Genomic DNA, 25,255 nt, shown 5'->3' with positions numbered 1-25,255 from the left:
AGGGACTGAAAGACATTCCGAAATGCAGAACTATGGATAAGCCCAGGAAAGAACAGGTTGAGATACTACTTGCATTTTGTAGTTTATAGTGATGACTGTTTTCCTCCTGCTACGGGCTGAATTGTGACTCCCTCAGAATTCATATGTTAAAGCCCTAACCCCCAGTGCCTTAGAACGTGACCAAGGTTGGACATAGGGTCTTTGCAGAGGTCATTTAAAGTGAGGTCAGGAGGGTAGATCCTAATTGTATGTACTGGTGTTCTTATAAGAAAAGCAAATTTGAACACCAGCATATACAGAGGGAAGATGATGTGGAGACGCAGGGAGAAGATGGCCATCTGTAAGTCAAGAAGATAGGCATGGAAAAGATCCTTCCCTGACAGCCCTCAGAAAAAACCCCAGCCCTGGCTAGACGCAGTGGCTCACGCATGTATTCCCAGAATTTTGGGAGGCCAAGCGGGAGGATTCCTTGAGGCCAGGAGTTGGAGACCAACCTGGGTAACGGAGTGAGACCTCTGTGTCTACAAAAACTTAAAAAATAAAAATAAAAAAAATAAAAAAAGGAACCAACTCTGCCAACACCTTGATTTCAGATACTTAGTTTCCAGAACTGCGAGAAAAATAAATTTCTGTTGTTTAAGCCACCCAGTCTGTGGCACTTTTTTTGACAGCAGTCCTAGCATAATATGCCTATGTTAGAGCTAAGGCATGAAAATGACAGACCGGCCGGGCGCGGTGGCTCAAGCCTGTAATCCCAGCACTTTGGGAGGCCGAGACGGGCGGATCACGAGGTCAGGAGATCGAGACCATCCTGGCTAACATGGTGAAACCCCGTCTCTACTAAAAATACAAAAAAAAACTAGCCGGGCGAGGTGGCAGGCGCCTGTAGTCCCAGCTACTAGGGAGGCTGAGGCAGGAGAATGGCGTAAACCCAGGAGGCGGAGCTTGCAGTGAGCTGAGATCCGGCCACTGCACTCCAGTCCGGGCGACAGAGCGAGACTCCTCCTCCTCAAAAAAAAAAAAAAAAAAAAAAAAAAAAAAAAAAAAAAAAAGAAAATGACAGACCATAATATGCAGTCCTAGCATAATATGCCTATGTTACAGCTAAAGCATGAGGTAGCTATTTGGTGAGTGGGTGGGAGAAATAGCCCCCTGCATCCACTTTATTAAGAAATGTAGAGAGAGGAGATGGATTTTATAAGGTCCTTGAAGTTGAGTCCTTTCACTATTTGATGGAAAGGTAAATTCCAATCGTAGAGAAGGCGACATATGTCCAGGAGATGTAAAGCATTGTCTTTGCTGGCTCACAGCCATCTTCTGAAGGAACTGTCCTTGCTTGCAGCCTCTCCTGTCCAAGTAAAGCTGCTCTTTCCCCACAAGACTGGCTTCCCTCCTAACCTGGCAGATTGCACTAAGCTGACCTTTTAAGAAGAAACGTGCTGGACCAATCAGGTTCTCTCTTTAGATTTGGGAATTGGTGCATTAGCTCTAATGAACAGAGCTCAACAGTCATATTGGACTCCTTGGTTGAGGCTACTTGGCCAGGCCATGTTCTCGAGGAAACTTAAAAGGAGTCAAAAGGCCAGGCGCGGCAGCTCATGCCTGTAATCCCAGCACTTTGGGAGGCCGAGGCGGGCAGATCACATGAGGTCGGGAGATCGAAACCAGCCTGACCAACATGGAGAAACCCCAGCTCTACTAAAATTACAAAATTAGCAGGGCGTGCTGGCCAATGCCTGTAATCCCAGCTACTCAGGAGGCTGAGGCAGGAGAATCACTTGAACCTGGGAGGCAGAGGTTGCGGTGAGCCGAGATTGCGCCATTGCACTCCAGCCTGGGCAACAGGAGCGAAACTCTGTCTCAAAAAAAAAATCTGTTTAAAAGGGAGTCAAGAGGGGAGAGGATGGAGTAGATCTGCAGGGTCAAAGAGTAGCTTTCGTTCCTGGATTGAGCTAGCTTACGAGAGTTTCTGTACCTCACAACCAGAACTGTGTTGACTGGAACAGTATGAAATCAAGAGTGAGAAAATCAGGGCCAACGTCCTTCCCTGAGGAGCCACATAAATCAGTCTGGTCTCTCTTCCATGCAAATTCATAAGACTTTCAGGCTGGAAAGACCGTAGAGAGCATCACCAGGCTGATATTTTCTGGGCAGTTAAGGTAAGCCAGGTGCTTTTTGTGAACTATTAACCCTTTGAGCTAGGACACAACAATTGTAATGTTATCTTCATTTTACAGATGAGTGAAAACATAGACAGGTTAAGAAACCTGCCTTCAGTCACATAGTGTGGTAACTCAATGACAGAAATAGCCACAATTGTTTGCCGTTCCTGTAACCTCATCCTTTGCGATGTGACTTTGCAGCTGCTTTCAAGAGGTGGGATCAAGCCAAAAATGGCAGTAGTCCTAGCTACTCGGGAGGATGAGGCGGTAGGATGCCTTGAACCTAGGAGTTCAAGGCTGCAGTGAGCTGTGATTGCGCCACTGCACTTCAGCCTGGGCGACAGCAAGACCCTGTGTCTCTCTTAAAAAAAAAAAAAGGAGGTGGAATCAGGGCTTGCTCTGTGATTAGCCTTGGTCAGCAAAATGTGGCAGAAACGAGTTATGTCAGCTCTGAGCCTAGGCTTCAAGAGACCTTAAAGGCTGCTTCTGGCTTTCTTGGAATCCTGTGGTTGCTTATGAATGAGTCCAGGCTATTCTACTGGAAGATGAGACATGTGGCCCAGTTCCCGCTGTGATCAACAGCCAGCCATCCACTGAAGGTGTGGCTGAAGCCGTCCTGCATAAGCCAGCCCCTGGACATACGAATGCAGCTGTCCTAGACCAGGCAGCCCCCAGACAGCCCACCTGCTAACCACAGATGCCTGAGCAAGTCCAGCTGAGGTCAGCCAAACCCGCTCCAGTTCAGAACCATCCAGATTAGCAGACTCACTCAGATGACCCACAGATATCTGAGGTAAATAATTGCTTCATTTTTTAAGTCACTAAATTTTGGTGGGTTTGTACTTCCTGATACAGTTAGCAAGTGGCAGAGAACCTGGGATTTGACAGTGACCATCTGACTTCAATGACAGTGAAAGGTCTCAAATCCAGTGCACACTGTAGCTTGGCTAATGCAATGCCTTCTTTCTTAGAAGCAGTGTATGTAACATCTTTATGAGGATTTAGGACTGGTCAGGATGGATTCAAAATCCAGCTTACTTATCCTGGGTAGCTTAATGTCTCCAAACTTTAGCTTCCTCATATGTTAACTGCAAACAATACCCACTATCTCACAGAGATACCAGGAGGATATAATGGGATAACATATCTAAAGTGCTCTGAGTTTGATGACCTTTCCTAGAATATGGAAAGTCTGCAATGGGTCCGAAAGTTCTTAATGACTGAAGGCATTTCCTTCCCAGTGTTGATGTCTACGCAACTGACAATTTTAGGAACAGTATCTCTTCTCAGAGTTTTTGTAGTTTGTAACCCTTAGTTATTTCTACAAGAAATTTTTCCTTAATTATAAGCATTTGTTTAGACGAGTATTTCTCAAAGTCTGCAGCTTCATGTCAAATGTAGATTCATGACCTCATCCAAGACCCACTGAATTAGACTCTCCCAGGAGTGGGGTCTGAGAATCTATTTTTAAAGAAAGTTCTCCATAATTTTCATGAACGTTAAAATTTAAAGACTGCTACTTAGACTTCTCTGCAAAGACTGAAACACAGTGAATTATTGCATTTTCTCACTCTAGTGTTGTTTTCTGGTAGGGTGTTCCCTAGGGTTATTCGTATGCTAAGTTTTTAGGTTAAAAAATATATACTGCCACTTTTTCCTTAGAAGTCATGCTGATATAGCCACCAAGGTTTTTTGGATTATTTGTTTTGAGATGGAGTCTCACTCTCTCACCCGGGCTGGAGTGCAGTGGTGCAATCTTCTTGGCTCACTGCAATCTCCGCCTCCTGGGTTCAAGCGATTCTCCTGCCTCAGCCTCCTGAGTAGCTGGGACTATAGGCGCACGCCACCACGCTCAGCTAATTTTTGTATTTTTAGTAGAGACAGGGTTTCACCATGTTGGCCAGGATGGTCTCGATCTCCTAATCTTGTGATCCACCTGCCTCAGCCTCCCAAAATGCTGGGATTAAGGCATGAGGCACCCTGCCTGGGCCAAGACACTAAGTTTTGGTGGATATAGAGTTACACGCCAATGAATGAATCAACCCAGATGACACTATGATTAAAATATAAAGTGTATCAATGTGTTACTCTTTGAATGAATACTGGAAAATCAGTTTTCCTCTCTGTTTTCCTTGTTTTGCATCTATAGTCCTGTAGTCCTATATATGGTCCTATGCTAGAAGTAAAGGGAAAGAGTGGAGGGAAGGAATTTCACAAGTACCAAGAATATTGACTTGTTTTTACTGTTGTTATTACCAGTAACATTATTATTTTCACAGAGCAAGCACTAAGAGAAACAGGAAATGGCTTGACCCCCAAACTGACTTAGAAAGTTTGTTCAGCCTGAATTAGTTTTAGTAGGAACATTTTTGTTCACCTTCTAATGTAGCCATTAGAGAAAATGGTGGGAGCACTTCACTAGGGCTAAATTCTTAAGTCCGCCTAACTATAGTCAAAAGTTTAAAGTGTCTTAGTTTGATGTCTTTTTTGACTGTTCTATTTCATGGTATCATGTTTTTAAAAAGACTTTTTCACAAAAAGTAGAAAAAGGAAAAATAATAACAGAAGGGAGCTACTACAAAAAGTGCTGTTGGAAGCCGATTCCTCTTGAGATGACACCAGAGCTTAGAACTTTTTATCCAAAGCTCTTCATTTCCTACCAATATTTTTTTTCACTGTTCCAAAGGTGGAAGAGGCTCTGAATAGCAAAAGTACTGTGCTTTTTAAAACCTGCTGAACAACTTCTATCTCTAAGAGTACTGAAGTTTTGCCATACCAGTTTGAGTATGACAAACTGCAAAACATATGCATAAAAAAATCTAGACTATTCTAATTGTGCCAATCCATGGTTAAAAAAAAAAAAAAAAAACTTCTGGAGCCACGCAGCTGTTAAAATCCATCATATTTACAATTTTTATAAATGAATTTATTTTAATAAAAACAAGTTACTCTGTGAGGCTGATCTCTAAGCAGATTTATGTGGGCTGGCACAATCTGCTATGCTAAACATATATTCATATTGCTTAAGTCTGCAACCAGTTTTTTTTTTTTGAGTGGTGATGATAACAGTCTTGCTTTGTAGAAGGATACCAAGTAATTGGCAGCAATTCAGCTAAGGATATTGTTCTCAGCACTGTGTTTTCTTGGACAGAATTGCCCTGTGGGCATGACCCTAAACTGGGAGAATTCTGGGCTGCTGGCATTGGGCAGTGAACCAGGGAGACAGCTTATAGGGAGGAGGAGTGACTCTATAAACTAGTGCTAAAGAAGAGGAGGAGGAAGAAGAAAGCAAGGGAGGAAGTGGGGGTAAAATGTGAAGCTGCAGTCAAGAGCTCCACATCCCTAAAGGGGTCTCTTCTTACCTTTCACTTGAGACATCTTTATGCTCCTGTTTTTGCTTGGCTACTAGGCTGTACATTCCTGGAAGACAGGAATGTTGCCTAACTCAGCCGTACATCTCCCACAGTGCCTGGCATACACTGGCACACACAAAAACGAGTCACCGGCCGGGTGCAGTGGCTCACGCCTATAATCCCAGCACTTTGGGAGGCTGAGGGCAGATCACGAGGTCAGGAGTTCGAGACCAGCCTGACCAACATGGTGAAACCCCGTTTGTACTAAAAATACAAAAATTAGCCGGGCGTGGTGGCGCGTGCCTGTAATCCCAGCTACTCAAGAGGCTGAGGCAGAAGAATGGCTTGAACCCCGGAGGCAGAGGTTGCAGTGAGCCGAAATCGAGCCATTGCACTCCAGCCTGAGAGACAGAGCAAGACTCCGTCTCAAACAAACCAACCAACAAAAACAAACGAACAAAAGAAAACCTGTCATTAAATGTGTAGACAAAAGAATGAATTTCTCTATTTGAAGCATTTCCAGACCCTTCCTTGGTCTAAAGAGGTTCCCAGTGAGGGCAGTACTGCCCCTTGGGGGCGTACTGAAATTTTGCGGGGGCAGTTTTTGTTTTGCATTGTATTGGTGGCAGAGTATTCGCATTGTGAAAACTCTGTTATTTTAAAATTTTTCTTGATATTAGTACATATTTTATTATAAACTACTTTCTATTTTTTCATCTTTATTAGAACATTACATTGGTTTCTCGAAATCATTTGTAGAGATAGTATGCATTAGGAATTTAATTCCAGAGGAGTAAAGCAGTGTTATATTTTTTGTTGTAAATACAGGGCGTGGAATGTGGCAGGGTTGAATACCTTTGCTTATAAGATTAAGCCTCATCCTACACAAGTTTTAGGATTCTAAGATGAAACCTATAAATAAAAAGAACATTGTAGAACACTGATTTCAACAGATTCCACGGGCAGGCGCGGTGTCTCACTCCTGTAATCCCAACACTTTGGGAGGCCGAGGCAGGAGGATCACTTGAGGTTAGGAGTTCGAGACCAGCCTGGCCAACATGGTGAAACCGTCTCTACTAAAAATACAAAAATTAGCCCGGCATCAGGTGATGGGCGCCTGTAATCCCAGCTACTCGGGAGGCTGAGGCAGAAGAAACGCTTGAACCTGGGAGGCGGAGGTTGCAGTGAGCCGAGATCGCGCCATTGCACTCCAGCCTGAGCGACAGCGCGAGACTCCGTCTCAAAAAAAAAAAAAAAAATCATATTTCCACTTGAAACAACTGCATCTTTTAGGATTAATGTGGCTCAGCGGAGCTCTACTGTGCTTTTAGGATTAATGTGGCTCAGCGGAGCTCTGCACAAAGAGTCCGCGACTGGGATGGGGGTGGGGAGTGAACGTCAAGGGGCCCAGGAGCGCTCGAGCGTCCAGGGCCCGGCGTGTGGAGCGGCTGGAGGGTGAGTTGCCGCTCTCCGCTTTGGTTCTGTTCCTCCTCGTTCTGACGGCGGTGCAGGGGAAAGGGAAAGTGAGTGGAGAGGGGCGGCGACGCTGGGCGGTGTTCCCGAAAGCCCAGGCACTCGCTGACCCCGCTGCAGGGCTGGTTCCCTGGAAGCCGTCGGGATGTGAAGCCCTCGACTCGAAAGAAGTCTCGGGAAGAGAGAGTGGCTGTTCGAGGGGAGGAGGGCGGCTGAGGGACAGAGGGCGGCTCCGCCTTGCCCGGCGGTTCCAAGTACGGCTGAACTGAACTTTCGGTGTCAGCGGGTGGAGCTGCGGCCCGCCGAGGAGCGACGAGAGGTGGAGCTACCGCTGACAAGGGGCGCGGCGACATCTGTCAGGGCACAGGGCTCCCAGCTGGACTCGCAGCGGTCTCCGAGGGGCGGGGCTTCCGCCCAAAGGGGCGGAGCCTGGGTCGTGTCTCCCCTGAGGATGGGCGTGTGATGACAAGGGGCGTTTCAATAGAAGCCAGCATGCTTACCTCTCACGATCCAGCAGTGACATTAGGAAGGCGGAGCGCAAGGAAGGCAGGTCTGCCTTCTGTGCTGACCCGAGAGAAGACTAGGCTTCCGTCGACAGTGGGCGGAGCGGTCGCCGGCAAAGGGCGGGGCCATTTCGAGCCCTAGGAAGGCCGGGCTTCTCCTGACAGGGGGCGGAGCTTCCGCAGCCTGGGGCGGGGCTTCTGTTGACAGGGGGGCGGGGCGGCTCCCTACCTCCCGCGGTGCGCCAATCCCCGGACTAGGGGAAGGGGTAGGACCCCAGTGGAGTAGCAGGGTCTGGGCGTGGAGAGCCCGGCGCCGCACGGGGTGGGGGCGCGCGGAGGACGCGCGCGCGGGAGCGCCCCTCCTTGACCGGCTCTCTCCCCTCCCCCTCCGCCCCCGACGGCCGCTGGGGCGCGCGCCTCTCCTCGCACCCCCACCCTGGGTCCCTAAGCTCTGCGGGGCCACCGAGCTGCTGAGGCCCCTTTGCGGGCCCGCCGAGCGGTTCCGGGTTTAGGGTTCACAGGTCAGAGTTGACTCCCTGAAAAGTGCAGCCGGTTTGAAATGCAAGATGGCGGCGGCGTGGCGCTGAGAGGCGCGGCGGCCCCTGCAGGTAGTGGCGTGAGCCGGCCCCGCGACCAGCGGGCCTGGAGACTCTGGGCTGCGGGTGGGAACCGGAGCGCAGAGTCCGCGGCCGGCACGGGAAAGGCGAGTGGCGCAGGGCCCGGCGGGAGGAGGGTGGCCTCACAGCAGAGACCCCTGGGGCTGAGCCCGCTCGCGGCGGCGGGTGGCGTGGTGGACCCGGCGCGGGGCGTCCGAGGGGGACGGACGGGGCCTGCCTCGCGGCTGGGCAGTCGCCGCAGAGGGACAGACAGACCCACAGCCTCCCTCGCTCTTTTTGGGTGTCTCCGCCACCGAAGGAGCTTGGGGGCGGGGGGCTCTCTGGAGGGAAAATCTCAGCTCCCTGTCTTGGTGAGGACTGAGCAACTTAGGATTGTTGAGGGGAGTGAAGACTGCGTATTCCCAGCGGAGGGCGCCGCCGGAGGGAGCACCCCAGTGATGTTGGGAGTCCTAGAGGAGGTCGGGAGCGCTGTCCTCCGGGGGCGTGTGGCTACTTCATGGGGACTTAGTCTCCCTGAGGGTAAGGAGAGATTCTCTTGCTGGAGCTGAGCGCACTGACTAAGGTTGGAGCCCAAGCAAACCGTTCGGGAGAAGTCCTTACCTCCAGTTCAAGGAAGGCTGTGCGCACCCGTTTCGGGGCCAGGCCATGTCTCAACTTTGAGAAAGACTGGGAGTTGAGTCCTTAAGCACCGTATTACGATTGTGAGGAAGCCCTGGGATTTAGGGAGAAGTTAATTAAAGAGGATGGTAGGGGCGTGGGGGTGTGGGGGCTGACCCATGGGAATCCTCCAAGCCTTAGGGCCCACAGGGAGCAATCTACTAATTCCTCAAGGGAAATAAAAGGCTGGGAAGGGGAGGTTTAAGAGGAACAAGGTCTAAGGGCAGGAAAGAAGAGCCCTGGCAGATGCCCTTTCCTTATATATTTACACCAAAGTTGGAGGTAAAAGGACTTGGCAATTCTTTGTTTTAGTACCTTTCCTGTCCTCTTTCCTCCGTGGGTAACTGTAAGGAAAGAGCATAGCCCCTGAGAAGGAAAAGATTCCATTTGATATCCTTAGCTTAGGTTAGTGAAGGATCCAGCAGCTGGGAAGGCGTCAATGAGAAACAGCAGGCAGGGGAATTAGAACAGGGACTAGGGATGAGAAAAGAGAAATACAGGGAAGATATCGGACAGCAGAAATTCCACAGCCCTTTCTGTCAACTCAACCCAGCTATTAGAAGAAAAAAAAAAACATGCGAAGAGATAATCTTTGAGAGAAAAATGTAAGAAAAGGCTGAGAGAGAAGTTGTGATGTGATTAGGCTGGGATTCCATGTAACTTAAGCAATTCTCTTGGAGGTTAATGTGACAGCAGAAAAAGGAAAATAACAAAATTGGAAAATATACAGCGGTTCACGGTTAGGGAGGAAGAAGCAGTTTTCCCCCAGGAACAGTTAATATTTGGTTTGGGAGGTGTGTGTGTGTTGTGTGTATACATATATGAGAGCACTTTAGAGTTGTTGGTATTGGTCATTGTTTCTCAGTCTTTGTCTGAAAGCTTTAAATTGTGTTATATGGTGCTACATTAATTATCTTTGTTTATGAAAAATTATTCTGAAAAAGTCATTCTTTTTTTGTTGGGAGTGAAGGTGAGCAGGAGTTGGTTTTAACAGGGAAATTGGCCCTAGTATACCCATCGATTATTTTAATTTCTGAAGTAGCAATTCTGACTCCTGATTTTAAGCAAAAGAAATGTGAGTGCTGCCATTGACAATAATGCGGTAACAGGACGTAAAAGAAAAAGGGCTTTCATGAATATTTTTTTTCCTTTTAGTTTTTCTCTCCTTTCTCAAAGCATTTGAGGGCTAAGCAGACTAATTTTATACAAAGTAAAATGTATAATCGTACGAGGACCTTTTCGATACAAAATGATAGCATTTCAGTTACCAGTGAATCTTTTTTGTTGAAGTACCTCTTCAGATTCCTTATTTAACAATCAGGATTAAAATGAGAAATAAAGAATAATACTTGGGTAACTGATGATAGTGATGATTCATAGAGATTTCTTGAACCATTCTTATAATTTCAAAAGAGCTTTAACATCTTCAGTGGAAATGTTTTAAAGATAGAGTTCAAGTATAAACTAGTTTAGAACTTCACATTTGGAACATTGTATGCATGTGTGCTGTTCTTTGGTTTCCTCAGTGTGCATGTAGCTCTAGTTTTATATTCAATTCTGAACAGATTAGGCTGGGTGAACCAGAGAGGCATTAATGCCAGATGGTTTGAAAATATGCTAAAGCCGAAAACATAAATGTGTCTGTGCTAGTGAGCACTCATTAGTACATTTCTTTCCTTTATAGCTAAGCTTATTATTTCACTGGATTTGGGAGGTAGTTCATGCATGATGTAGCAATTATTTCACCTTTAATGATAATTGTAAGTTCTTTTTTTTTTTTCAATAAATGGGGACAAAGTTTTACAGTTATTAGCGAAATTAATAGCATAGGAGAGGTGGTTAATTTTGAGGATTTTTCTTCCTTTTCTATTATTTTATATTAAGATGGAAAGGTTATATTATGATGTGTTATATTTCTTATGCTAATTAAGCATAAAATGTGATATTTGAGACTTAGTTTGCTGTAAATTATAACAATACTTAAATGAAAATGCTTTTAAAATTATTAAAATGATCACAAACATAGCTGAGGAAATAACCCTTTTAGTTGTGTTTGCAGTTTGTGAATTTGGGCCCAAAAGACTTAAATTAACAGTGTTGAAAGTTCAGCACCTAGTTTTTAATCTAATATCATAGCCAATGCAATTATTCAGAGAGATTTTTAGAATTATCTATTGTACTGTTTATGGTGCTAGCCAGTAATACACATTTTTTAAACCATTGTAAGTATTTATTTATGTTGTGATAAGCACATTTACTGTTAAGACTAAATTTTTTGAACTTAAAATCCTTTTAAATAATCATACGTATTTTCAAAAGTAAGTTATATTTCTTTTTGAAACTGCTACTGTCTTTAGAATAAGAGTCAATGTTTCTTTACTACTGCTGATGAATTTTATTGTATCCTTGTTGCTCTGATATATTTGTAGTCATGAATAACCAGATTTGCATGACTGAAGTTGCTGACTTAGATTATTAATCAGAATATACATTGAGTTTACATTCTGGAGATCTGCATTTTATACAGGATATTCTTAAAGTAAATAGTAATATGTAAATTTTTTTTTTTTTTTTTTTTTGAGGCGGAGTCTCGCTCTGTCGCCGGGACTGGAGTGCAGTGGCCAGATCTCAGCTCACTGCAAGCTCCGCCTCCCGGGTTTACGCCATTCTCCTGCCTCAGCCTCCCGAGTAGCTGGGACTACAGGCGCCTGCCACCTCGCCCGGCTAGTTTTTGTATTTTTAGTAGAGACGGGGTTTCACCGTGTTAGCCAGGATGGTGTCCATCTCCTGACCTCGTGATCCGCCCGTCTCGGCCTCCCAAAGTGCTGGGATTACAGCCACCGCGCCCGACCATATGTAAATTTTTATGTAGTTGCCAGGTTTTGATCTTAAAAGATACTTAATCTTGGCATTTTATACAATTGGTTTCCAATTTAAGAGGTAAGACTGTATACCTTTGGTCTAAACAAATATGATGATATACTTTGGAAAATAAGTATACATGAGCAGTGGCCGGGCGCCGTGGCTCACGCCTGTAATCCCAGCATTTTGGGAGGCCGAGGCGGGCGGATCACAAGGTCAGGAGATCGAGACCACGGTGAAACCCCGTCTCTACTAAAAATACAAAAAATTAGCCCGGCGCGGTGGTGGGCGCCTGTAGTCCCAGCTACTTGGGAGGCTGAGGCAGGAGAATGGTGTGAACCCGGGAGGCGGAGCTTGCAGTGAGCCAAGATCGCGCCACTGCGCTCCAGCCAGGGAGACAGAGCGAGACTCCGTCTCAGAAAAAAAATAAAATAAAAAAAATAAAAGTAAAGTATACATGAGCAGTTTAAGAATGATGTTTAGTCAAGGGAGCCAATTGAGTCCTTTTTTTTTTTTTTTTTTTTTTGAGACAGGGTCTCATTCTGTGGCCCGGGCTGGAAGGCAGTGGCATAATCATGGCTCACTGCACCCTCAATGTCCTGTGCTCAAGCAATCCTCTTTCCTCAGCCTCTCGAGTAGCTAGGATTACAGTCATGTGTCACCCATTCCCGGCTAATTTTTAATTTTTTTTTTTGTAGAGATAAGGTCTTGCTGTGTTGCCCCAGCTGGTCTCAAACTCCTGGCCTCAAGCAGTCCTCTGCCTTGGCCTCCCAAAATACTGGGATTACAGGCGTGAGCCACTGCACTCAGCTAAATAAATAATTTTTAATGCAAGATTTTAATTTTCAGTTCTTAGTTTTAGATTTTAAAAAATAATGTCAGAATTTATCTTAACAAAATTAAAATATTGAAGTCATAGCCATATATATTATTGTAAATAAAATAACTCTTTCATTAAATTTCGGCGATTTCCTATTTCTCAAGATTTCTAATCCTTTTTCCCCTTCTTAAAAGTCTTTCTTTTCCTTTTTTGTTTTTTAGTGAGAAATGAAAGAAGATAGGAGGTTCTGATATTTCTAAGCACTTAACTCATAATTATGTTTTTCTTCTATCCTAAGTTTATTCTCTTTTACAATCCAATATTCTTAAAAATAAGTGTGTTAAAACTTTGCTAGACATGGGCTGTACTTGGGAGTGGGGAGGATCATGAGAACAATTTCTGCTCGTTACTATGATAAAATTACTTATATCAGATGTTTGCTAGTTCTATGAAATACCCCTTAAATGTGTCATACAGTAATGATTCATTTTGAAGCTAAGGTCAGAAAATGTTTGTGGGGGAGAGGTTAAATTTGATTGATTAATACCTGCCTATTGAAGCCAACTTGTTCCAGCATGATTTAATATGCTCAAAGGTACGAAATGGCAAATACATTTTGCTGGTTGGTTGTTACCCAGATTCTTAAAGTATTTTATCACTTGTCAACAGTGAGCAAATTTTAAACAAAGATTTCTTTGCTAACATTCATTGTGTTCTAAGTACGAAGAAGTATTCCAGAAACTTTACATGTGTTACCTATTTCAATCCTCACAACAACCCTATTTTTTTTTTTTTTTTTTGAGACGGAGTCTCGCTGTGTCGCCCAGGCTGGAGTGCAGTGGCCGGATCTCAGCTCACTGCAAGCTCCGCCTCCCGGGTTTACGCCATTCTCCTGCCTCAGCCTCCCGAGTAGCTGGGACTATAGGCGCCCGCCACCACGCCCGGCTAGTTTTTTGTATTTTTTAGTAGAGACGGGGTTTCACCGTGTTAGCCAGGATGGTCTGGATCTCCTGACCTCGTGATCCGCCCGTCTCGGCCTCCCAAAGTGCTGGGATTACAGGCTTGAGCCACCGCGCCCGGCCAACAACCCTATTAAGTAAGTAGTATCCTATTAATATTACTAGCCCCATTTGTAGATGACAGGGCTGAGGCACAAAAAGGCTAAGCCATTTGTCTAAAGTCACACAGCTAGTAAGTGGCAGTGCTGGATTTGAACCCAGTCTGTTCCAAATTTTTCAAGCTCTTGGTCTTTTTTTGTAATCCATCTACTACCAGAACAGCTTGTTCTGTTTTATTATATAATGTATATAGCTGAGATGAGCTCTTTAATTTATGGAATTCACTCATACTAAATTAAGAAAAATACTTTGAATTAGATAGAAATGTTCTGAAGTAATCCCAGTATCAGGAACTTAACATCAAGCAACTAGGATTTTCATTCAAAAGCACTGATGAGCTCATTTTTGCTCCTCTGGTAACCTTGTGCCTTTACATGTCTTGGCAGCTCTTCTTAAGAGACTCATTCGGTAAAATATCTTGCAATTACTGTGTGATTTTAAGAATGGATTGAAATAGGTTACCAGTTTCCTACGGTATTAATAATTCATTTTGGAAAATAACCTTCCCTCTTTGGCAGCTGTTTCCTATCTTCTCTTCTAGTCCACATCCTGTAGATTGATAGCTAACGAGTGGCAGAACAAGGAGATACCAGGAAATGAAATTGTAGAGTCCCAGGCTACAGAGATAACAAGATGCTTCACTGGGCCTACCAGGAAGATGCTCTTTTGCTTTTCATGAAAATAGTGTACTTATTCAACCTAAGTTTTAACTTAATCTAGAGGTATTTTACTAGGGGACTGGTGTATTTACATTATTTCTTGATGTGAGAAGTTTCTTCATAAACCTGTAGTAGTAGAAGGAATCAAAAAATAAGGTTAATTGGGAAAATAATCATCCTTAATATTTATTCATTATAGTTTACAGAGAATAGTGCTTAAAGAACACAACAAAAGGCCAGTTAGGGATCACGCCTGTAATCCTAGCACTTTGGGAGGCCAAGGCGGGTAGATCACTTGAGCTCAGGAGATCGAGACCATCCTCGCCAACATGGTGAAACCCTGTCTCTACTAAAAATACAAAAATTAGTTGGGCGTGGTGGTGCGTGCCTGTAAACCCAGCTACTCAGGAGGCTGAGGCAGGAGAATCGCTTGAACCAGGGAGTCGGAGGTTGCAGTGAGCCGAGATTATGCCACTGCACTCCAGCCTGGCGACACAACGAGACTCCGTCTCAAAAAAAAAAAAAAAGAATACAACCAAAATGCTTTAACCCTTCAAAAGTGTTATTTATGACTGTTCTGGTAAGATAAGCAATTGTAGCTTTATTAAACTTTTCTGATTGGTTTAACTGCTCTAGGTTATATACTACAACATATTTGTACAGTAATTGAATTTTCAGAGAATTATTTTCTATTTATTTGATTGCGTGATATTAATGCTTCACAGTGCACTGATTGTAAAGCCATTTAGTAGTAGCTTTCAGGCAAAAACGACATGGCTAAACCCCAGTCATTCTGTTAGATAACTCCTTGTTTAGAGATCAAGTACTACTAGTTTGTTTAACTTATTTTGGCTTGTGTTGTCAGCATTAATAATCCTCTCCATTCTGATTAACGTAATAAATTAGGATACAAATGTCACTAGGTTTATGTACAAACACATAAACGTATACAACTACTTCCATTTCTTAGTTTAACTAAATTGTCTTCATAACCTTTGTATACTTATTTATTTATTTTGAGTCAGAGTTTCACTCTTGTTGCCCAGACCGGGGTGCAATGGTGCGATCTCGGCTCACTGCAACCTCTGCCTCCCCAGTTCAAGCGATTCTCCTGCCTCAGCCTCCTGAGTAGCTGGGATTACAGGCATGCGCTACCATGCCTGGCCAATTTTGTATTTTTAGTAGAGACGGGGTTTCTCCTTGTTGGTCAAGCTGGTCTCGAACTCCCAACCTCAGGTGATCTGCCTGCCTTGGCCTCCCAGAGTGCTGGGATTACAGGCATGAGCCACTGCGCCGGCCTATATACTCATTTTAAAGAATTCCCAGTTTCTACATCTCAATTTTCACTTTACAGATGGCATATATTCACATTTTGAAATTTTATTGAAAATGGTGTAGTGGTTATTTGGTTGTTCTGTATAATACAAATAGAATTTTTTAATATGTAGTTTTTGTGTTTCCTACCAATATTAGGATTGGTATTTAAATTGTTCTTTTAAAGTTTTGATGAGGGAATAAACTTTTTTTTTTCAAAATTACACTTATTTATTAAAAACTAAGCCATAAATTGTAGAAATTTCCTGACTAAGGCTAAATTATATCTAGAATAATAAAATATGAATTTTTTGTAGGAGAAGACAGACAGCTACTTTTGACCTGTTGGTGATGATGGCCTGAGCTAAACATCTAACTAGAAGGGATACCCTTCCATTTCAAGAACAGAATGCTAAGGAAGCTGTGGCAAGTATGTGTTTCAGTATTTTGGTATGGTAAAACTCAGATACTGAATGTACTCACTTTAGATTCCGTGATACTATATTTGGCTAAAGTTTTTAAAAGCTTTCCTTAAAAAGCAGCAGGCATATGTTAACACTTTTTTTAATATACTTTCAAATTTTAAGAGCTATAACTATAGGACTGCTTTAATTTCAAAAGAGACAGCATCACACTTCATAATAAAGCTTATATGATATAATTGATTTTAAAATTAGTATTTGATGAAATCTGCTGTGTCAAGCACTATACCAAGTGCTGTGATAACAGAGGTAAACAAGACAAAATGTACCTTTGGTGTGGGGAAATTGATCTAGAAATTTTGCTATGCTTTTACCTATATCCAGAAAAATGCTTCAGGATGTTCAAGAACAAATCCTGAAACTATATTTTCAAAACGTAGGCTACTAATAATAGTTAATTATAAGAGTTAGAATATTAAATACTCTTACTTATATTAACCATACCAAAACTTAAATATTTGAATATTGATCCTTTTGTAGTTCATAAGTGTGATGATTGGGTTTCATGCTCATGTGTGAAATGTGCCTTTCTCAAACCTTGTTACGACACTGGCACATTACTTGTGTGACGTTAAAAGTATATATATATATATATTCGAATATATTTGTATGTAATTGCTTTTATATTTTATCTGATTAATTAATTGGCTTTTATAAGAAGCATTTATCCAATTGTTATTTTAGATGATTCCAGAAAATACGAGGAAAGATTTGATAAACATTAATGTGGTAGTTTTCATTTTTAAAAAATTGATAACAGAGTTCTTTTAAGTTGATATTACCAATACTGATTACTATTATCTTTCAAAGTATTTTGAAAAATCTAGGCCGGGCGCGGTGGCTCAAGCCTGTAATCCCAGCACTTTGGGAGGCCGAGACGGGCGGATCACAAGGTCAGGAGATCGAGACCACCCTGGCTAATACGGTGAAACCCCGTCTCTACTAAAGAATACAAAAAACTAGCCGGGCGACGAGGCGGGCGCCTGTAGTCCCAGCTACTTGGGAGGCGGAGGCAGGAGAATGGCGTAAACCCGGGAGGCGGAGCTTGCAGTGAGCTGAGATCCGGCCACCGCACTCCAGCCTGGGCGATAGAGCCAGACTCCGTCTCAAAAAAAAAAAAAAAAAAAAAAAAAAGAAAAATCTAATTATTATGTCCTCAGTGAAGTGGGTAACAGTTACCTTACCTTTATAAATAGAGAAGATAATGACCAGATGAATGGTTTTTCAGTCTTCAGAGATAATCTCACTTGGAACTGAGAATAGCATTCTTGTGTTAGACTGACTGTAAAAGACTTAACACACCTTCTTGAGAGAAGTAGGGAAAAATTGTTTTCGGCAGAAAATTACTTTTTGATCACATTCACAAACTCTTCACAAGATAAGATATTTCATGATACTGTTAGTTTATATATCACTTTCAATGTATTACATACCTACCTACCTACCTGCCAGCTGTGCAGAGAAAACTAGGATGTTAGTGTCCTAGGGAGAGACCTTTCAGAAAGACATTTCACTCCTCCAATCTGTGGTTGGAGTTTGCCAGAAAAAATCTGTCCAGTTTGGATTCTTCTTTTAATCTTTAGTGTCATTAAGGTCTGCTTTCTCAGATGGAAAAAAACAGGTAGAGAGGATAGGGTTTCCTACCTTTCAGCCTTGATTAGCATTAGCAGAGGTATCCTCTGACATTTGGTTATCTTTGACCACAATTTCTTAGATGCTTTCACTTTTATTATTTTTATTCCTGTTTATATATTCACTTTAATACTTGATTTTCTGTTGTCTTGAGACTATTTTTTGGCAGTTTTCTTGAGATTTATCTCTCAGGTAGTGATTCTAGGTTACCAGCAATCGTTAAGAACATCTGCTGTGGATATAAATTTGTGTTGTCAAATTCCTAATTTAATTTTTTAAGAACTTGATGTTTCTAAATATTTTAACATTTTATTTTTATTTTTACATTTTAACTTTGAAAATACCTTAATTGTGTAAAAGTAACCTTTATTTTTTTTAACACAGTGGGTACCTTTTGTTTTAATCTGACTCATTCTTTGTTCATACTGTTTAGGCATTCTGTGATTTTTGTGTATTTGTAACTTTTAGTTTAAAACAAATGTGTTAAAGTATTTTCAACTGGCTAAACAGAACTTTTGATTCAGAGAGAGAGAAGTGACACTAAATAGAATACAGAGTCCTAAACATTCTCAGTATATATACAAATGCAGATTCCGAGGGATTCTCCATGTGCATATTTTTGCTACCTAAGAACAGTTTTAGTTTTGATGCTACATCAAAATTAACATGATCCCTAAAAACTATAGTATCTTCTAAATGCTCTTTTTTTTTTTTTGAGACAGAGTTTTGCTCTTGTCACCCAGGATGGAGTGCAATGGCATGATCTCGGCTCACTGCAACCTTCTTCTCCCAGGTTCAAGTGATTCTCCTGCCTCAACCTCCCGAGTAGCTGGGATTACAAGTGCATGCCACGATGCCTGGCTGATTTTTGTATTTTTAGTAGAGACAGGGTTTCACCATGTTGGCCAGGCTGGTCTTGAACTCCTGACCTCAGGTGATCCACCCGCCTCGGCCTCCCAAAGTGCTGGGATTACATACGTGAGCCACCTCGCCCAGCTCTGAATGCTCTTATTTGACCCAGAATTGGTATAAAAAACAAAGTTAGTGGCCAGGCACAGTGGCTCATGCCTGCAATTCCAGCACTTTGGAAGGCCGAGGCCGGCGGATTACGATGTCAGGAGTTCAAGACCAGCGTGGCCAAGATGGTGAAACCCCGTCTCTACTAAAAAAATACAAAAATTAGCCAGGCGTGGTGGCAGTCACCTGTAATCCCAACTACTTGGGAGTCTGAGGCAGAGAATTGCTTGAACCTGGGAGGCAGAGGTTGCAGTGAGCCAAGATTGCAACACTGCACTCCAGCCTGGGCAACAGAGTGAGACTCCGTCTCAAGAAAAAAAAAAAAAAGTTTGTTTTTATTCGCATAAAATCTTACCAAATAACATGCTTTTGTGGCTAACTAGGCCAACATACTGTTATCTGTTAATCATTTAATTTGAAGTCCAAGACAGCCAGAAAAACCAGAAGCTTGCAAATTCAGTGCAGTTGTGGCTCTGCTTAATTATAAAATATTTTAGACTTTTTTTAATAGTAGTAAGCATAGAATTTGAAACAGTCCACTAACTTCTTAGTGTATTACATTGAGGACTTTTTAAGTTTTTTAAAAATGTAGTAGAAGACTATTAAAGTATAGTTTTCTCATAAAACAGAGAAGTAATGATTCTAAGTACAAATTTGCATTTGCTGTCTTTATAGTAACTATACCCTTTTCTCCTGAATTTCACTGCCAAAATCATTCTTTGAATATTTGCTCTCCCTTGTTTTACTCTTAAGTAATCCACAAATTTAAATATACTCAATTCGTATATAAAACTGATGTATTACAATAACATTTTAGATGTTAGTAAATGTTTATTAAATGTTCATTGCTGTACTTTAATAGAATGTTTTAGATTCAAGGATGTTTTAATATTCTTGACTAAGGTAATTTTTATTAAGAATTTTACCATCGGAAGTAATCTATGGTAAATCAAACACAATTGTTTTTATAGCTCTTCTATAAATGAGTGTTTAATGAAGTAAAATGTATGTAATAATACATAGTATAGCTATATTTAAATTTTTTTTTTTTTTTTTGAGATGGAGTCTCACTCTGTCACCCAGACTGGAGTGCAGTGGAGCGATCTCGGCTCACTGTAACCTCTGCCTCCTGGGTTCAAGTGATTCTCCTGCCTCAGCCTCCCAAGTAGCTGGGACTACAGGCACCCATCACCACACTCTGCTAATTTTTGTATTTTTTTTTAGTAGAGACGGGGTTTCACCATGTTGACCAAGTTGGTCTCGAACTCCTGACCTCAATTGATCTGCCCACTTTGGCCTCCCCAAGTGCTGGGATTACAGAGGTGAGCCACCACGCCCGGCCTAAATATATTTTTTTAGCAAACATTATTGGGGTCCTAGTAAGTATTTTGTTGGGCCCTGGAAATATAGTGGGTAGCTAAATAGATATTCTTTCTGATCTAAAAGAAGAACTTGGATAAGAACTCTCAAACTTTTTAGATTGTGATGAAACACATTTTGCTTTACTAAAATGCTTTTCTGTAGAGAAATATTAATTGTAAAATTGTAAAAATTTTAATTGTTTTGATGAGTTCAGAATCATAAGTTGATTGAAGGGTATCCTACCCTCAGGAGAAGATCCAGTATACAGATAGATATATGGTAATTGGCTAGTCTAGATCTACACCCTGGAGATTGTGTTTGGGTGGTCTTGAGGGCTCTTAGAGCCAGTCTGACTTCTCAGAGCTCCAAAAACTATACCTGAATGCTACATACTGAGGGATTCCTGCTTCCCTGGAAAATCTTTTTTTTTTTTTTCTTTTTTTTTTTTTTTGGTTGTTGTTTCCTTCCTTCCTCCCCTCCCTTCCCCTCTCTTCCCCTCCCTTCCCCTCCCTTCCCTTCCCCTCCTCTCACCTCCCCTCCCCTGTCCTTCCCTTCTCTTCCTTGTCTTTCTTTCTTCCTTTCTTCCTTCCTCCCTTCTTGCCTCTCTTCCTCCCTCCCTCCCTCCCTTTTCTTTTTTTTTTTTTTTTTAAACAAATTTTCTGTCATCCTTGCCCAAGGGCCATGCTAATCTCTGCATGGTTCCAATTTTAGTATTTGTGCTGTGGAAGCCAGCACTGGAAAATCCTTTATGTAGCCATGTTTTTTGCCTTAATAATAGAAAAGAAACTTTCTTTCCAGCTTGACTATAGAAATATTGGTCATACATTGGCCATAGAAATCTTTTAGTCTATTTGCAGTTTTAGGGTCTTGAAAGTATTGTTTGTGGTACTTTATAATAAAGCAATGTGATAACAATATTAAAGAAAATCTGTAGGCTAGGCAGGGTAGCTCATGCCTGTAATCCCAACACAGGGAGGCAGAGGTGGGAGGATTACTTGAACCCAAGAGTTCAAGACCAGCCTGGGCAACATAACAGGAGTCTGTTCTCCACAAAAAGGAAAAAAACACAAAAGAAAAAGAAAGCATGTGAATATCACACATAAAATTGTCACCCATAATCTCATGTGAAATTTTCATTTTTTAAATATTCTCATCTCATCTTTGTTCACCTGCATACATATTTCCTCACAGTTATTATAATTAATATGCAAATTTTCTGAGTTTTAAAAAATTTAATAGTAAATGGGTAATTTTTTCCATATTCCTTACTCTTAAGATTATCGATTATAGTGGCAGTATAGCAATTAATTAATTTGATCAATTTTCTAAAAACACTTCCCCTACTAAAAAGTTAACTGAAAGCAGTTTTGTAAAGTAATTACATTCACAGTGCTGGATGCATTTACAGCATACTTTTTTTTATTGGCAGACTTAATTTTAATTGTGTTTTAATTGCAGAGTCACCTAGCTACTGAGTTGTGCAACTGACCTGTAACCTCTTTTTATAGGTAAATAGTGCAAGCTTCCCCAGATTGATTTTGAGCCCTGTTTTTAGTTGACCTTCAAATAGAGAATGTGATGCCTTCAGCTAATAGTGATTTCTATACAGCAATTTTCCTGTCCCAGTTCCATTGCACTTTAATGATAAAGGGAGATGAATAGGAACAACATCCTAGAAATTCTTATTCTGTATTTTTACTCCTACTTTTTCATCCAATTTTTGTGCATTTTCAGCTGATTAGGTTGCTTTAAAAAAAGGTGAGAGAACTTGTAACATTAAATAAATGGTGTTTCTTTTTTTTCCGGAAATAATTTTTCAGGGACTGAAAATAGCAACAATTAGGCACCTACTTTGTGTCAAAGTAAGTGAAGGAAGCATTTTTACTTCCTCTGATGTGGATACTACTATTTCTGTTTCCCCCAGGAAGGCCTTCTCTGCTTCTTTTCTAGAAGCCTCCTGCAGTGTGCTCATATAGTTCCCGATACTTCCTGTCTTACTGCACTAATCATAGTTATTCTAAGTAATTGTTTACTGCTTGCTTTCCTTGCTTCACTGCTAGTACCTGAAAAACCAGAGACTGCCTGTCTTGGTCACCATTGCATCATTACTGCCTAACACAGTACCTTTCACATGGTTGACATTCAACAAATAGTTGTTGAATAGAATTTGTTGAATTGAAGAATCTTGGTTTTATACGTGAGAAAATTGAGGTTGAATTGAATAGTTTTTCCAGGCACCTAACTGCTAATTGACAAATGTGACTGCAAAACCTGTGGTTTTACCCTATCCACAATGCCTTTATGGATTAATTACTCTGGGCTTGGGATTCTTCTTCCATAAAAATGGGGCAGTTGTACTAAGATCCTTGTTTCCTCCAAACTTATGACTTTATAATAAGAATTCCAAGGATACCTTTGTTTGCCCTTTGGTCTATTTTTAGACTATAACACATTATGCAGAACTGAGCTTTTGGACCAAATCTTGAAACTCTTTTGGGACTTCTCAGTCTCTTTTTAGAAATACGTTAAATAATACATTGACCTTACTTTTGTTAGCAAAATCATGGGGGTTCTGACAGTAGATTATAGCAAGGAAATAGTCTTTTTTTTCTTTTTTTTGTTTTGAGATAGAGTCTCTCTCTGACGCCCAGGCTGGAATGCAGTGGTGCGATCTTGGCTCACTGCATCCTCCACCTGGCAGATTCAAGTGATTCTTGTGCCTCAGCCTCCCAAGTAGCTGGGATTACAGGCGCCCACTACCACGCCCAGCTAATTTTTGTATTTTTAGTAGAGATGGGGTTTCACCATGTTGGCCAGGCTAGTCTGGAACCCCTGACCTCAAGTGACCCAGCCCCCCTCCCCCGCCCCCAGCCTCCCTAAGTGCTGGGGTTACAGGCATGAGCCACTGCACCTGGCCTCTTTAGATGAGTTTTTGAATTTCATGACTGAGCAATGGCTCAACGAGAGGAGGATTTTTGATGAAACTGATATATTGTCTTGATATATATATATGTATACATACATACACACACACACACACATATATATATATATATATATATATTTTTTTTTTTTTGAGATGGAGTGTGGCTCTATCGCCCAGGCTGGAGTGCAATGTCTGGATCTTGGCTCACTGCAACCTCCACCTCCTGAGTTCAAGTGATTCTCCTGCCTCAGCCTCCCAAGTAGCAGGATTACAGGTGTACACCACCACACCCAGCTAACTTTTATATTTTCAGTAGAGATGGGGTTTCACCATGTTGGCCAGGCTGGTCTAGAACTCCTGACCTCAAGTGATCCGTCCTCCTCAGCCTCCCAAAGTGCTGGGATTACAGGCGCACCCAGCCAGTATGTTTTAAGTTTTAAGCCAAAGGCTTTTATTTATTTTAATTAATTAATTAATTAATTTATTTATTTTTTGAGACGGAGTCTTGCTCTGTTGCCCAGGCTGGAGTGCAGTTGTGTGATCTCAGCTCACTGCAAGCTCCGCCTCCCAAGTTCACGCAATTCTCCTGCCTCAGCCTCCCAAGTAGCTGGGACTACAGGCGCCTGCCACCACGCCCGGCTAGTTTTTTGTATTTTTAGTAGAGACAGGGTTTCACCATGTTAGCCAGGATGGTCTCGATCTCCTGCCCTCGAGTTCCACCCGCGTCGGCCTTCCAAAGTGCTGGGACTATGGAAGTGAGACACCGTTCCCGGCCAAGCCAAAGGCTTTTAAACACATCTCAGGATCCCTGAAAGGTGGAAGTGGGGATTGTAAGATTCATGGAATTTGGTCAGAGAGTAGTTTAACCTCTGCCTCCTCCAACCAGATAGCTCCTCTTTTTTCTTTTCTTTTTTTTGAGACAGAGTCTCGCTCTGTCACCCAGGCTGGAGTGCAGTGGCGCAATCTCGGCTTACTGCAACCTCCACCTCCCGAGTTCAAGTGATTCTCCTGCCTCAGCCTCCTGAGTAGCTGGGATATTACAGGTGCACGCCACCACGCCTGGCTAATTTCTGTATTTTTAGTAGAGACAGGGTTTCAGTGTTGGCTAGGATGATTGATCTTCTGACCCTGTGATCCGCAGGCCTCAGCCTCCCAAAGTGCTGGGATTGCAGAAGTGAGCCACCGCACCTGGCTGGTGGCTCCTCTTTTATCTGTTTTGACCTGGGATTTCTCATAGCATTTTGTTTGAAGAAAGGGCTCCCTTGCTTAAAACAAAAAGTTTGAAAACCACCACTTTGAGGAAAAAGTTTCAGAAAGAAACCCTCTTGCCTTCCAACTATTATTATATCCCAATTAAATATAGTCTCTCTCAGATTCCAGGAAAGTAACAGTCACAAAATAGCTTACTCCTCTGCCTTTCAACAATTCTCTTTACTGTTCAAAATACGAGTGCTGCTCATTTATTACTCTTCCACTTACAATTTTTGTAGAAACAGTATCTTCCCATGTTGCCCAGTCTTGAACTCGTAGACTCAAGGATATCTTCCTGCCTTGGCTTCTTGAATAGCTGGATTACAGATGTGTACCACCATGTCTGGACCACTTATTTAGAGCCATTTAAGGAATTCCCTGTTTCTAATGAGAAAAAGTGATCAAACATCTGTGTTGGTACTTGAAAAATAATAATGGCAACCCCTATTTGATTAAAAGATAACATTGGCTTAGTTTATAACATTTGGTTAAGAAATAGTTGTAAATATTAGTGATTTCTTTATAATATCTTAGAAATCAAGAATGTTTTAAAGAAGAAAAGAATGACACCTTTGAGAGTAGGGATCTGGATTATTAATACCACTATTATTTTTAAACTGATGCTCTTTATTTGGTAATATGGGAAATTAGGGAACAAAGGACATTTAGTCCAACTTTCCTTCTGCTGCTTGGACGTGTAGTCTGTATTTGAATAATTCCAATGAGGAGGATTTTTACCATCCTTCAAAATCAGGGTATTCTCTCTTGGGACTGCTCTCTTTCCTAAAAATGTCTCTCCATTTACTGACTAGATGTATTGTTTCATGGGGACCTGGTTTTGCTTTATAATTTTTGAAGCACTCTCTTCTCTTCCATTTAGCTAGTGTGCCAGTAAATTAAAAATAGCTCTAATTTGTGGTGGAGAATAAATGAAATTACTTACCCATTTTATTCATTTTCATTTGGATTAGACTTCAGAAACACAAACTTTAGCATTAAACTTTTTATTTTAGAAATTTTAGGTATAAAATTTATTTAAATATATTT

At 41.8% G+C, this 25,255-nt stretch overlaps 1 protein-coding gene and 2 non-coding genes across 6 annotated transcripts in view; 2 read left to right on the top strand and 1 right to left on the bottom strand.

The window, feature by feature from the left end:
• The first annotated feature begins 7,190 nt into the window (after positions 1 to 7,190).
• ZHX1 (zinc fingers and homeoboxes 1) overlaps positions 7,191 to 25,255 on the top strand; it is a 28,400-nt gene continuing 10,335 nt past the window's right edge. Inside the window, exons 1-2 of one of the 4 annotated variants that reach the window (XM_033203694.1) lie at positions 7,191 to 8,194; positions 15,856 to 15,968. The gene's annotated coding sequence lies outside the window, so the exon portion shown is untranslated. Of the gene's footprint in view, positions 8,195 to 8,311; positions 8,628 to 15,855; positions 15,969 to 19,932; positions 19,992 to 25,255 lie in introns of those variants that run through there. The other 3 variants (XM_033203693.1, XM_033203695.1, XM_033203696.1) reach the window with 3 other exon arrangements.
• On the top strand, positions 16,489 to 16,591 carry LOC117079712. Its single transcript, XR_004435566.1, has one exon. It is a non-coding gene; the product is annotated as a small nucleolar RNA U13 (small nucleolar RNA).
• LOC117079676 lies at positions 20,663 to 20,766 on the bottom strand. Its single transcript, XR_004435535.1, has one exon. It is a non-coding gene; the product is annotated as a U6 spliceosomal RNA (small nuclear RNA).

This window comes from Trachypithecus francoisi, unplaced genomic scaffold (assembly GCF_009764315.1).
Source record: "Trachypithecus francoisi isolate TF-2019V2 unplaced genomic scaffold, Tfra_2.0 Lachesis_group7, whole genome shotgun sequence".
Classification (NCBI taxonomy): Eukaryota; Metazoa; Chordata; class Mammalia; order Primates; family Cercopithecidae; genus Trachypithecus; species Trachypithecus francoisi.
The sequence above is the reverse complement of the archived record's forward strand: the minus strand, read 5'-3'. Positions and strand labels throughout refer to the sequence as shown.